General features: G+C 33.2%; 1 protein-coding gene and 1 long non-coding RNA gene across 4 annotated transcripts in view; both read right to left on the bottom strand.

Moving 5' to 3' along the window:
• Positions 1 to 12,736, bottom strand: part of CADM2 (cell adhesion molecule 2) — a 1,064,920-nt gene that overhangs the window by 995,534 nt on the left and 56,650 nt on the right. The gene's annotated exons all lie outside the window — the stretch shown is intronic.
• Positions 3,973 to 8,989, bottom strand: LOC116550605. Its single transcript, XR_004268509.1, has 3 exons — positions 8,978 to 8,989; positions 5,252 to 5,253; positions 3,973 to 4,231 (listed from the first exon to the last, which is right to left on the bottom strand). It is a non-coding gene; the product is annotated as an uncharacterized LOC116550605 (long non-coding RNA).

Here is a 12,736-nt window from a genome sequence, read left to right as displayed (position 1 = left end):
AAAAAAAAAAAAAAAAAAAAAAAAAAAAAACTATATATATATATGCCAGGCATGGTGGCATGGTGGCACATGCCTGTAATCTCAGCTACTCAGAAGGCTGAGGCAGATAAATTGCTTGAACCAGGAGGCAGAAATTTCCGTGAGCCACGATTGTGCCACTGCATTCAAGCCTGAGAGCAAAGCAAGACTCCATCTCAAAAAAAAAAAAAAAAAAAAAAAAGGGACAAACATTGTGAAAATTAATAAAACACATAATTAGTGAATATCTTACATGAAGCAAGCAATGATAAATACAGAACATATCAAGACATGAGAAGAATCTTCTCTATAAAGGTATCTGCAGGATCATAAAATGAAAAAAAAATCCTATGCTGAAGATATGTAAAGCTTTTTACAGTAATGTAAAAGAGGGGATAATTCACTACCTGGTGAAAATGATAAAATAATATTAGAAAAGAAACATCTGAGTTGGCTAATGGAGACGGATTTCAGCAGCTGGAGAAGAAAAGGAAAATCACTTTGGATAAGGGGACCACAGTTAGACAGAAGTCCGAAAAGACTTAAGTTACAGGATCGAAAAGTTGCTGAGAAGAGCTGAGAAAGTAAAGAAAATCGAGATAAAATAAATATTTCACTTGTCATCTCTAGATTCACCATCCAGCCGTCTCTAACCTGCGCTATGCCTTGCAAAGCTAACGTACTAACTCAATTTGCTGCCTCGTCTTTAGACTGCCTGTTAAGTCAGTGTCAATGCTCATAGAAGATGGAAGGAAGAAAGGTGAGTAAGATATGAGTTCTGAGTGTTTATTGCCCTAGCTCCACATCTGTGAGTGCGCCAGGGGCTGAATCTATCAACTGCAGATCACAGCAACTGTCAGGCAGTCCTTTCCATAGGGCTTTATCTGGCTCTGAATCCAGTAACCACAGCAACTCTTCAACCTGCACCTCACACTGCCAGATGGTAAAGGTGCCACAATTACTAGTCCCTTGTACTTTACTGGCCCTTATGCTTTTCCTACATCCTCCCTACCTCTTTGTAAATAGTCCCTTTATAAAATTCTACTCAAGTTAAACTAATTTTAGTATACCATCTGTTTTCTGCTGCAGCCATGACTGATACAGGATGGAGAGATATTTAGTTTTTTAGGGTAGGAGTTTCTCAGGGGAGTGATGGAAAGAGTTTCAGAAATGAGAACTTAATTTACAAATCAGGGTAATGGTGGATTCGTGTATGCCAAGATTAAAGATCTGGCTGGGAAAAAAAGATGTGGCCTGTAAACAGAGTTCTCTTCCTCTGAGATTGGAAGAAAGAATGCAGATATGTAAATATGATTAAGATGGAGGGTCAAGGGAGGTCAAGGAATATCCTGTTTGAAAGGATTTATTTGTTCAGATAAGTGGATAGCATGGCAGTTTCTGTGGAGACAGCAGAAGATGGCTTGAAAGTTCATAAAAACAAAGATGATTTTGATTAGCAGCGAGAAAGTCTACTATTGACAATAATAACCATTAATAAAGAGTTGAGGCTGAAAATTATCCATGGACAAAATATGCTGTATGTCCTTGCCATTTTCTTTAGCAGTGTCTTACAAATGATGTCAAGATCCCTTCCTTGAGGCTGTACTGAACGATGAGAATAACAGAGCCAATGAATAAAATTTCTGGTAAGAGCATAGTGGAGTTGTTTGCCATTTGATCTAGGTTATATAACAAAAGAAATTAATGTAGTAAAGTTTGTGTGACTAGAATAGGAGAGAGCAAACAATTGACTAAGTATTTCAAGAGGTGCAACTAGAGAAGTGATATTAAGGTTGAGAGGTAGTCAGAGAGTGAATCTTGGAGTTTAAGATATTTAATGCAGAGAAGTTCTGGAAATGATAATGTCCCGGGGACCAGAGGAGTGGGTTGCTGAAGTAGACTGGAGCAGAGGAAGTGAGAAAAAAACAAATCTGTGAGAGTTAAGAATTTGACATCTGCGGTTTATTGAAATACTTTAGCATGATGCCCAGTTTTCAAGTTAGAAAAATGAGTGTGAGTGGGTGAAAAAGTGCTATTAAAACATCAGCCCTTCCACCTGTGTAAGATGCTAAAAGTGAAGGAACGTGATAAATATCCTATTGAAACTCTTTTATGAGAACAAGTGTCACTAGTCAGATACAAGGTGAAGATTCAGTTTGATGGCAATAGAAGATTTTCAGAGAGCAGTGTACCAGGAGTTTGTAGAGTGATGAGCAGGTTGAGAATGGATCTAAGATGTAGGGCTGCAATGCATAAGGGTAACAGTCCCAAAGATAAAAGCCCATTGCACTTTAGCATTAAATGCATACTCCATTTCAAGATTGCAATGGTGAGAAACACACTGCTCACCGTTCTAACAGAATCACTACATGAACGGCCTTGGCCTCCTCTGATACATATACATTTTGAAATCCATACTGTCCAAGCTAAACCCTTTTTTTGCTTTGTGAAATTTAGCAAAGTCAATCATCAAACTGAGACAAAGAACAGTTAGCATCTACTTTTATCAGGTGGACATCATCTAAGAGACAGATCATTAGCAAAGAGACTTTCTTCCCATCTAAAGAAATAACTATTATGGGGCCATAAAAAGTTCATGTTTTTCACACTTAGAATTTTCTTTCGATTTATGAAATGCCAAGCATGAATAATTCAGCTCATAAATGTCCAAGATACTCAAACTGCTTTTGATTTATTACTAGAATATGTATAGAATACAGGTAAAATGACACAATTTTCAATATCAAATTTAATTCAAACCAAAAGCAAAGCACAATTTCTTCTTTTATATATTAAAGACACTTCTAAAATAATGTGTTCTTCAAACAGAAATAAAATTTAAGTATAATTCCACTTAATAACTGGAGCTCACAAGTTACCAAATTTTAATCTATAATTTGTAAATAGGGAAGGAAATAAATGTTATAATAGTATTAAGACACATTCAAATTGCTTATTTCAGTAAAACAGCATGTGAATAAATTGAAATATCAAATTAATAAGCTATACATATTCTATGGATGTGGATAATAATTTCGAAATATCTTTTAGAAAGTTGAGATGTCAAATGTATGACAGTCCTGTAGTGGAATTTGGTGACAGAAGAATCATTTTATCTTGTTTCCTGATTTCTTGAGTTTTCACATTGTTATTAGAAAAATTCAGACCTGTCTAATATGGAGATTGAATTTTTAGTTCTTACATAACTGAGTATACCAGTCTTTTGTATCCTCACACCAAAAATCATGAGACTTCTATTTTCTTTCTTGTATATACTGAAATGCATTTTATTTTCTCTACATTAAGAGAGGAGCCCAATAGGTCTCCAGAATTTGGTCTTTAAAATTTTTGAAATCAGATAAATTTGTATTTAAAGATATTGATTGGCACTGTAAGACCTTAGGTAAATTATACAATTTTTATTATTCATAGTTTTCTTAGTTCTAACATAAAAACAATAAATTTCTACATAGCATAGTTTATGCAAAAATTAAATGGGATAAACTAATAAAAATGTCTGCCTCAAGCCTGACCTGTCATGCATTCATTATTCATTATTAATCCCTCCCCATGTTAAGAAAAGCAGTTTAGGAAGAAGGTCACAGTCAAATGTGAATGGTTCAATACAAAGAACAAAGCTATTGACATTCTACTGCATCGAGTTTAAATTGTGCCTCTCTAATACGTCAACTGTGTAGATATGACAGCATGTTTACCTTCTCTGATATTAGGACTCCTCATCTATAAAACAAAAATAAAAATACCCAGCTCAGATTATTCTAATAAGGAGAATGGGAAATCCATACAAGGAACCGATATATTTCTTCACATATCCCATAAATACAAGGAGTATTTGTTCTTTTTTCTATCTCTGTCCCATTTAGGAAGTTGAATTATTTTAATAGTGTAATAGCAAAATGATGCCAAAAAAAAGAGAAAAAGAAAAAAGCATTCTGTATGCAAATAAATGGTATTTATTTTAAAAATAAATTTATAGGGAGCTAATTTTATTATTGAGATCTACGTTAAAGTTAAGACTGGTTAAGGCAAATATCAAGGCAAATATCAGCAGAACTGGATTTAAAAATCTCTCTGCCATTAACATGCTGTGCAACTACAGGCAATGTTAGCAAGTTCATTGTTATGATATCTATAATATACCTAACTCAAATATTCCACTAGAAGATTGAATCAAATATTTTAATGTAAAACTCTTTTACAATGTCTACCTTAAGGTAATTCTCTAAAAATATTTGACTTTATTATTATTCTACAACATTCGAATTTTTGAGTCAAAATAAATGAATCTTTATAAAGAAATTGTTTGCTCATTTTTAAATTTAGAAATATTACAAATAAAATATACCATGAAATATAAAAGTGGTAGTCAAGTTTAAAAGATGTTTATTAGAAAATAATTTTATATTTGTAGCCTGTTAAAATTATTCCAGTGAAAATTCTCAGTTATTCTAACTACTTATCTAAAAAGAATTTTAAAACGAGATAAATAATAGTGTCATAAAAGCATCACATGAATAAATATTAACAGCGCTAAGTAGAAAAAGACGCACTAAGAGAAACTGTGAAAAACTAATGCGTACCTTTCATTAGTCTTTAATTACTGTAAGTTAGCTGAAAGTAGTACATAAGATAGTTGTTTAACATACATTTATACAGGGTATATACACTAGCATCTTTAAACTATAGTAAAGTATCTCCATTTTCAACAAAGCAGATTAATGTAGAGCTTGTAGTTGTATATCTACCACAATTTTAACCCAAAATAAGAAACAATGCTTTCTAGAAAGTGTTGTCAGTTCTGACAATGAGATATTTGTTGCCCAATATGCCTCTGGGAAATTTCTGTATTCAATTAAGGGTATTTTAACGTTTGGTACATTGACTTTTGGAATACATATAGAAGATAAGCTATACTGACTTATTTTTTTCTCAATTTCTCTTAAAATTCAATGTACCATACTAAATCATGAGTATTGATAGTATAGGCATAAAAGAAAATTACCATAATTTGGACAAAATATAAAACTACAAGGAGGATTAATCTCAACATATTATAAACTATCAAGTTTAATAGCAAATAAACTAATTGGAAATTTGCTCTATTCTGCTTTATTGAAATATTTTTCAATAAGGATAAAAACTATGCAATTATTGGCATTTAAATATATTTGCAAAATATTTTAATTTTTAAGTTAGATAGTTATTATTGTACATCTAATTTAGCAACTGGTTTGCTATTGAATACTATTTAGTATGTAACAATTTGAACATATAAGCGAATCAAGCTGTGATCTTCACTTCATACAATGGAAATTAGTGCAAAATATTTAAAAAATATTTTTGGAAGTCAATCTATACTTCACAAAGAAATTTTTATCTGATATGAAAACTCATTTAAGAGTAATGTAAATTTGTTAAAAGAAAATATTTACTGTGAATTTTTTTTTTACAAGCCTGGCGTTTGACTTAAAATAAGCTTCATTTGCAGTTTATTTAGTGTTAGTCACTCACTGGCTTAACCATAAAGTGCTTCAGCACCCACCTGTGAATAACATGTGGCAAAGTGTAGAAACTGCAGAGTGGTTCAGAGCCAGAAAATCTTTATTTCTTTGAGGATGGCATTTCAGGTTTATGGACCTCAATTTTCTCACCCATTAAAAGAAGCGTTGCGAGCCAAAGATTCAAAAGTTATCAGCCATCTCCTGAATTCCAGAAATAATGTGTTTTTTTTTTTTTTTTTGAAACATGACATAGTGAAAACGTTCAGCATCCATAACTTTGTTTAATATAAACTCCATCTATTATCATGTAAGCAAATTTAGGAAAAATAACCTACAATGCTCATTTCACAGGGATGATTTTGGAACCAGGTGAATAGGCATGGGTAACAGTACTTTATAAACTCTAATGCACCACGACAATGTACATAGTGACTTCGACTTCGTTGTTCAATGTTTGTGAATATTCATTGAGAAGCAGGAACAGACATGTAAGTGGACAATCACTATGGCAAAAGCTAGCAAGCCCAATGTGTTAGTTGAATGTAATATAGCTTATTAGTCAGCTATATATTGGGTAAATATGGTTAATATTTCCTAAGTTTTACTCATGGAAAAAGAACAAATGACCCAAGAGAGTACAGAGTATGACATATTTGAATTCCAACTAATCCATGCATAAAAAAAAGTGTATACCTAAGCTTTCTATAATTTTAGTGTTTGAATCAGCAGATTTCTTGATTATAACTGCTTCAACCCCTGTTGAAGCATATAACCTGCCACAAACCTTAAAAACACAGTAAGCACTTAAATTACAAATAATATAAACCAAAAATAATTTTAACTAACTCAACTGGAACACAAAAGAACCTTATTTCATTTTGACATAAATTACCTCACGGTTTTACAGATCACTGAATTTCTGTAGTTTGAAAAGATGAACGGAATAATGTTCATTCTAAAGAATGTTAAGTAGTGTAATTACATTTTTCAGTCCCATCTGACAAAGAGTAAGTTAGTTTTAATTAGTTATAGAAAAACCTGGCTTAAATATTGTTTTTCTAAGGCTGAAGGACATTTATCTAGGTTTATATTTGATGAAACAGAGAAAGAAAATTTAAACTAAAACATACTGATTCATTAACACAATCACAGGATTTTGTATTTCCTAAAAATTAAGAAGCTTCTTTTCTTCAATGTTTATATGATTCTTGCAATAAGACTATTGTATATTGTATGTTAATGCAAATTTTCCTTCTGAATCTATTATTTATGTACACACAAATTCAGAACTTGCTTCCTTTACACAGTTACTTCAAAAATTTCGTTTTTTAAAAAACAAATAAATTAGTGTATTTTCAGTGACAAATATATATAAGTAAAAAGTAAAAAAAAAGCAAAATAAGAAAACAAAAACTGTAATTACTGACTTTCCCTATAACTGACTGTAAATTGATATCATAGTAACACCTCATAAATAATGTTTTAATTTGGTTTATATCTTTTGTTATGTGGATAAGAGTATAATATCAATTTATTTTTGAACAGATAATAATGTGGAATGCTTGAATTAAGCTGTGATCACATTTGTGCTCAATCAGACCTTTTTATAACTTATGATTATGACATATACAATATAGGGTGATGGTTAAGGGGACAGGCTCTAGAATCAGATCAACTTGGATTTTGAATTCTGACTTCTACATTAACTGGTTATATAACTTGGACAACTGAGTTTAAATTCCCTAAGCATCCCTTTTCTGTCTATAAAACTGAAAAACTGATAGGAGCTACCTCAAAAAACATATATGGAAATAAAATGAGGAAAGGCACAGGCCAGTCTTGGGCTCTGCATGGCAGTTACTCTTATTTACATTTTTCCTTTGATGGCTGACAATTTGTGGGATATTTGTGGCTTTTACATCAGAGGACAAAAACATATTTCACTCATGTCAACGGAACCCTCCAGTTGTGTATTTTTCAGCCACTGAAGTTTAAACATGTGATGGCTGTTGAAAACAAATATATGTTTGGTATCTTCCTATTTAGCTCCCACAATATATAAGAAAGAAAAGTTTGTTTCTCACTTTTGATATGAAAACTTCTGGCAATGTTACTATGTGCATAGAACATGACTTGAGAAGCAAATCCCCAAACTCATCTTAATATGTATAATAAATGATCTGTCCTGAGAGTGAAAATATTCTTAAGCACCTAGATAAATAGATATAACAAAATGGAGAGAACACAACTATTTCAAGCATTCAATTTTAAAGCACAGAACACTAAATTAACAAAAAAAGACAAAAAATGGGTAACTAAAAAAGCATGTAATATTCATACACGTATTTTATTTAGGAGTGACAGAAACTTTTTCTATGTTGAAACATTAATCTACACCTCAGCTTCTATTCTGAATATTTAAAGTTATAAGTTATAGTTCTAAATAATAACAGATGCGTCATAGTCTTGGCTTGAATAAAATGGTGGTTTGAATTTTTATAATTCCAATTCAAGCAAGGAGAGAGAGGCTGAGACTTTTTTTCTCTAAACTCATGAAACAAGAAATCCAATCTTTACCACTAGTAATAAACCTACTGGGAAAACTGATAGGGCAGGCAGAAAAAGACATAAAATTGGTGCCATCTATATAGTCCTGTTTCAGGAAGAGAGAAAAAGAGAAAAATTGCCTGAGAAATCACAAATAAAAGGCATGTTTGATAAGATAGAAGACATATTAAAGAGAAAAAAATACCCTGCAAATCAGTCCTACTGAGGTAATAAGTGCAAATACTACAGAGGGTTTCTTAGCTGAAGGTGATCTAAACAAAAACAAAAACAAAATCCTCCAACAACAGCAATAACAAAGACTGAGCGTAAGTAAAACCTTCGGCATGTCTTTTATCTAAAATTGGAATTGAATTCGTTTTAAAGTTGAACAGTTCTGTAAATCTCTTCTATATGATGACACTTAAAATAGTACTCACTTTGTTTATAATATTATAAATTATTCTGAAAGCATTTTAGCAATTGAATAGTTTTGCTGTTTCATTTAGACTAAAATGCTCATTTTATAAGTAGGAAATTAGAATCATAACTGTAAAGACATATATGTTTGTGGAAATTTGGGGTTCATATTGTATAGTTTTTATATATCGTAATAAAATAAGAAAACGGTCTAATATAACACTTCAGGAGTCTTAATGATATGCTGAATTTATGATTCAGATAAAATTAGACCAGGAGTATTATTTTGTTTGTATACACATTTTTATTCTACTGTGTTTATTGAGTATTATATAGTATGGATATTGATTATCACATATTGATGAATAAAACACGGCCTCTGCCTTAACGGAATTCAAAGAGCAGAGAAGAGGAAAGTACACTAGAATAATGTCAATGCTGTGTGGCAAGAGTTACAGAGTGTTAGATATAACAAGCAACATTAGAACAAGGAAGGAAAGTGATTTACAAGTTCATCCAATGAGGAACAAAAAGGAAAACATTTAGGCCATGGAGCTCAGAAGAGGTGACAAGTGAAAGCAATTTGTTGGTAGAGTTTGAGAACTAAATAAGTAACAGTCCTGAAACACTTCTCTAGGGGAGCAGAATCTGTACCATTAAATTTGAATAAAGACTACTAGGAATGCAAGAAAGACCCAGAGAGGAGCAATCCCCCAGCTGCTGCACTGTAAATCAAGAATATTCTCCAGTCACCCCAAGCCCTTAAGTTACAAGCACAAAGTGTATCCAAATTACAAGTTTAAACTCAAACAATCTGGGTAAATATGTGATAAAGACTAAAGATGCTTAGAACATTTGCATATGGGAAACCTTCGAAACTGGGTGTTTTCAGGGGAACTCTTGTGAATGAATTGAGAAAATGATTTTACGACGGGGCTGCTCGAGATACTCTCTTGTCACCCTGTGCCCTCCTCTTTTTGCCTAATAATATCTATGAGCCCCTGGCTCTTAAGCCATTTTGTGCTTATGTAATTTTTTCCCTCTGTTAGTAGTTTAGCAATACCAAAAGAAACATGCCATGTACTGGAAACGTTGTGTGTATGCTAAAATGCACCAGTCCCTCTGTGAGGAGCCACATTCAGAAAGATGTGTGTGTTAGTTCTGTAAGGACAACATAATCCATCCGCTAAGTTAGCAATCCTTAAACTGAGTTCTTCAAGATCATACTATGTGTTTCACAAATATAACACAGAGAGATGCTAGCAATGTTTTCCTGTATAGTGTATTTTTAAATATGAGGAGGGAAAAAAAAAAAAAAAAACAACTCTAGGCATGTTTGAATAAGCCAGGCTTGTTTGATAATGTCTGTTCCTTTCATAAAGATGACATTCTTGATAAATTCCAAGATGTGGCCTGAAAAATCATCTACACTAACTTTTTCATTTGGTTCATTGATGTATCAAAAGCATTTACCAACTAAAATTGGCAATGCATGTCGAAAATGAAAAGCAAGATTCTGTACTTCTCAAATTGTTTTAGAAAAAGAAAAGACAAAATTTGGACAACCTCACGGTGAAGATGATTCAAACAGCTTTCTCTCTTTGTATTTCTTTTTCCTTTTCTTTTTTTTTGAAACAGTGTCTCACTCTGTCACCCAGGCTGTAATGCAAAGGCACGATCTTGGCTCATTGCAACCCCAGCTTTCCAGGCTCAGGCAATCCTCCCACCTCGGCCTCCCAAAGTGCTGGGATTATAGTCGTGAGCCCTGGCTCCCAGCCTAGCAGCTTCATTTATAAAGAGAAAAAAGTAATACCATATAAGGTGAATCTTGGGATAATTTGAGAAGTACCCAAAATATGTAGTTGTAATTTTCTCTGCTACAAAAAGCCCAAGAAAGGGCTTTTTTGTATTGTGAGGCAATGCCAATAAAATCCACAGGGACACACATGCACACACATACACACTATACGCATACATAGACAAATATCTGGTTTATATACATTCATCTGATTAGTCAATTTCATACCTAATTTTAAGGTGATATGTGTTATAGACTGGTGTTCTCATTTTAAAATTGGTATTTGTTAAACTACTATTGACAAATGTGAAATCAAAGATGTTTTGCTTTGTCTGCATTGCTTTGCACTTTATATTTTTATCACATTTTATTAGCTATGTTTCTATTTCATTAATGTGTGAAGTATAAATTATGAATAAAACAGATTGTTTATTATAGGTATGAATTTATTCATGGCACCATTTTTACTTCAAATTTGATTGCAATGTTCATTATAGCTCATGACTTGCTGCTGATGTTTGGGTACCTATCATGATTTTCAAATATGTTCCCTGATCAAAAAATTTGGAAAATTTTAATTTAAGCAGTGAAAGTATTTGTTACCTAATCCTAAAGCAAATGTCTGTTAAATACTTAACACTATTAAAGGGCTATACTGGATTGCATTTTTTCTGATATTTTGAGTTGGAATTCAGAATGTTTTTTATTGAATGCTTTACATAGTAAGTAGGATTCAACTGCCATACAATTTAGTCCCATTTCATCTAGTACTAAGAGAAGAATAAAATAAACTGCCCCAGAAAATAAATTGTATTCCAAAACTCAAAAATTAGTCAACTGTGGTATCTCTATTTGAAAGATAACCACATTTGTACACACTTGAAATAGTATTCTTAAAAATTCATAACATATCAAGATAAAATACATATCTTTGTATTTGTGGAGGGTGGGGATTAGAATGGGGAGAATCACCTAAGTTTAGCAGCCTGAAGGAAAGTGCCTGGCGATGGCATCTGTTTTAGAATCTACACTACCAGAGTGTGATTTTTGAACTGGACAGTTAACCATTCTGAATTTCAAATTCTAAACTTGTAATTGGAGTATTTTCCCCACCTCACAATGCTGTTCTCTTAGTGACAATTTATAATTGGCTTGGCACATTCTAGGCCTTTATTTAATGATGATTATAATGGTAGCTTCTATACTGCTTATTTCCTGATCTCATTTAATGTTAAAATTGCATTTCCTGGATAATAACTTGGAGTTCTTTTTGCTAGCCTTGTTTCTTTATTTTGAAATGTAAACATATATTCATGAAACATTTTATTCAAGCCTGTGGCATGGATACTTGACAGTGTTAGAGTGGCCAATTGTCTGGTTCTCTCAGGACTGAAGGGATGCACAGGATTTAGAACTTTTGTTTTATTTTTTGATAGAGGATCTCACTCTGTCAACCAGGTCAGAATGCAGTGACAGGATCACAGCTCACTGCAGCATCAACCTCCTGGGCTCAAATGATCTCAGCTCGGCCTCCTGAGTAGCTGGGACTACAGGCATGCACCACCACACCCAGCTAATTTTTAATGTTTTTGTAGAGATGGGGGTCTCACTATGTTGCCCAGGTTGGTCACAAGCTTCTGGGCTCAAGCAATCCTCTTCCCTCAGCCTCCAAAAGTGCTGATATTAAAGATATGAGTCACCACACCTGCTCAGCATTTTCAATGCCAAAGCTGGGAACATTACAGGCACACCACAATGGCTGGTCACTCTCTAGCAACCACCTAAATCTCATTCTCCTTATCCATATTATATTTTAGCCACAAACCAAATTTCTAGCACTTTGTATCTAAGTTGGTCCATGGGATTAATTTTGACCAGTGGAATGATGTGTGCACTTCTGAGCCAAGTAGTTGATTCTATTATGTAACTTCCCAATGCTTGTTTCCTTTCACCTGCTGGCTGATGACAACAGGTACAAGGTGGAAACAACCTGGGGCTCTGAATCGCTGTGTGGAGTGGGGTTTGCCATTTCTTATCAGACTGCGGAGTAGGTGAGAAATGAACTTCACTGTGTTCATTCATTAACATTTTGGAGTTATGATATCAATAAGTATATCCTAATTAAATGACAGAACTTATTTTTAAATAATATTAAAAACAAAAGTAGTATGTCAATTGCTCTTACCATAGATGGCATATAAAGCAGCTAAAAATGCTAGTCTACATGAACAATATTGTCTTCTAAGAAAAGTTGTCCTAGCAACTTAAAATTACCTGTGAGTTTAAGTAAATTAACTCACTTCGGAGGCTGAGGCAGGCGGATCACCTGAGATCAGGAGTTTGAGACCAGCTTGGCCAACATAGTGAAACCCTGTGTCTATTAAAAATACAAAAATTAGCTGGACATGGTGATGGGTGCCTGTAATCCTAGCTA

The sequence above is a fragment of the Sapajus apella genome, unplaced genomic scaffold (genome assembly GCF_009761245.1).
Source record: "Sapajus apella isolate SASKATOON/1434 unplaced genomic scaffold, GSC_monkey_1.0 scaffold8, whole genome shotgun sequence".
NCBI classification, from domain to species: domain Eukaryota; kingdom Metazoa; phylum Chordata; class Mammalia; order Primates; family Cebidae; genus Sapajus; species Sapajus apella.
The sequence above is the reverse complement of the archived record's forward strand: the minus strand, read 5'-3'. Positions and strand labels throughout refer to the sequence as shown.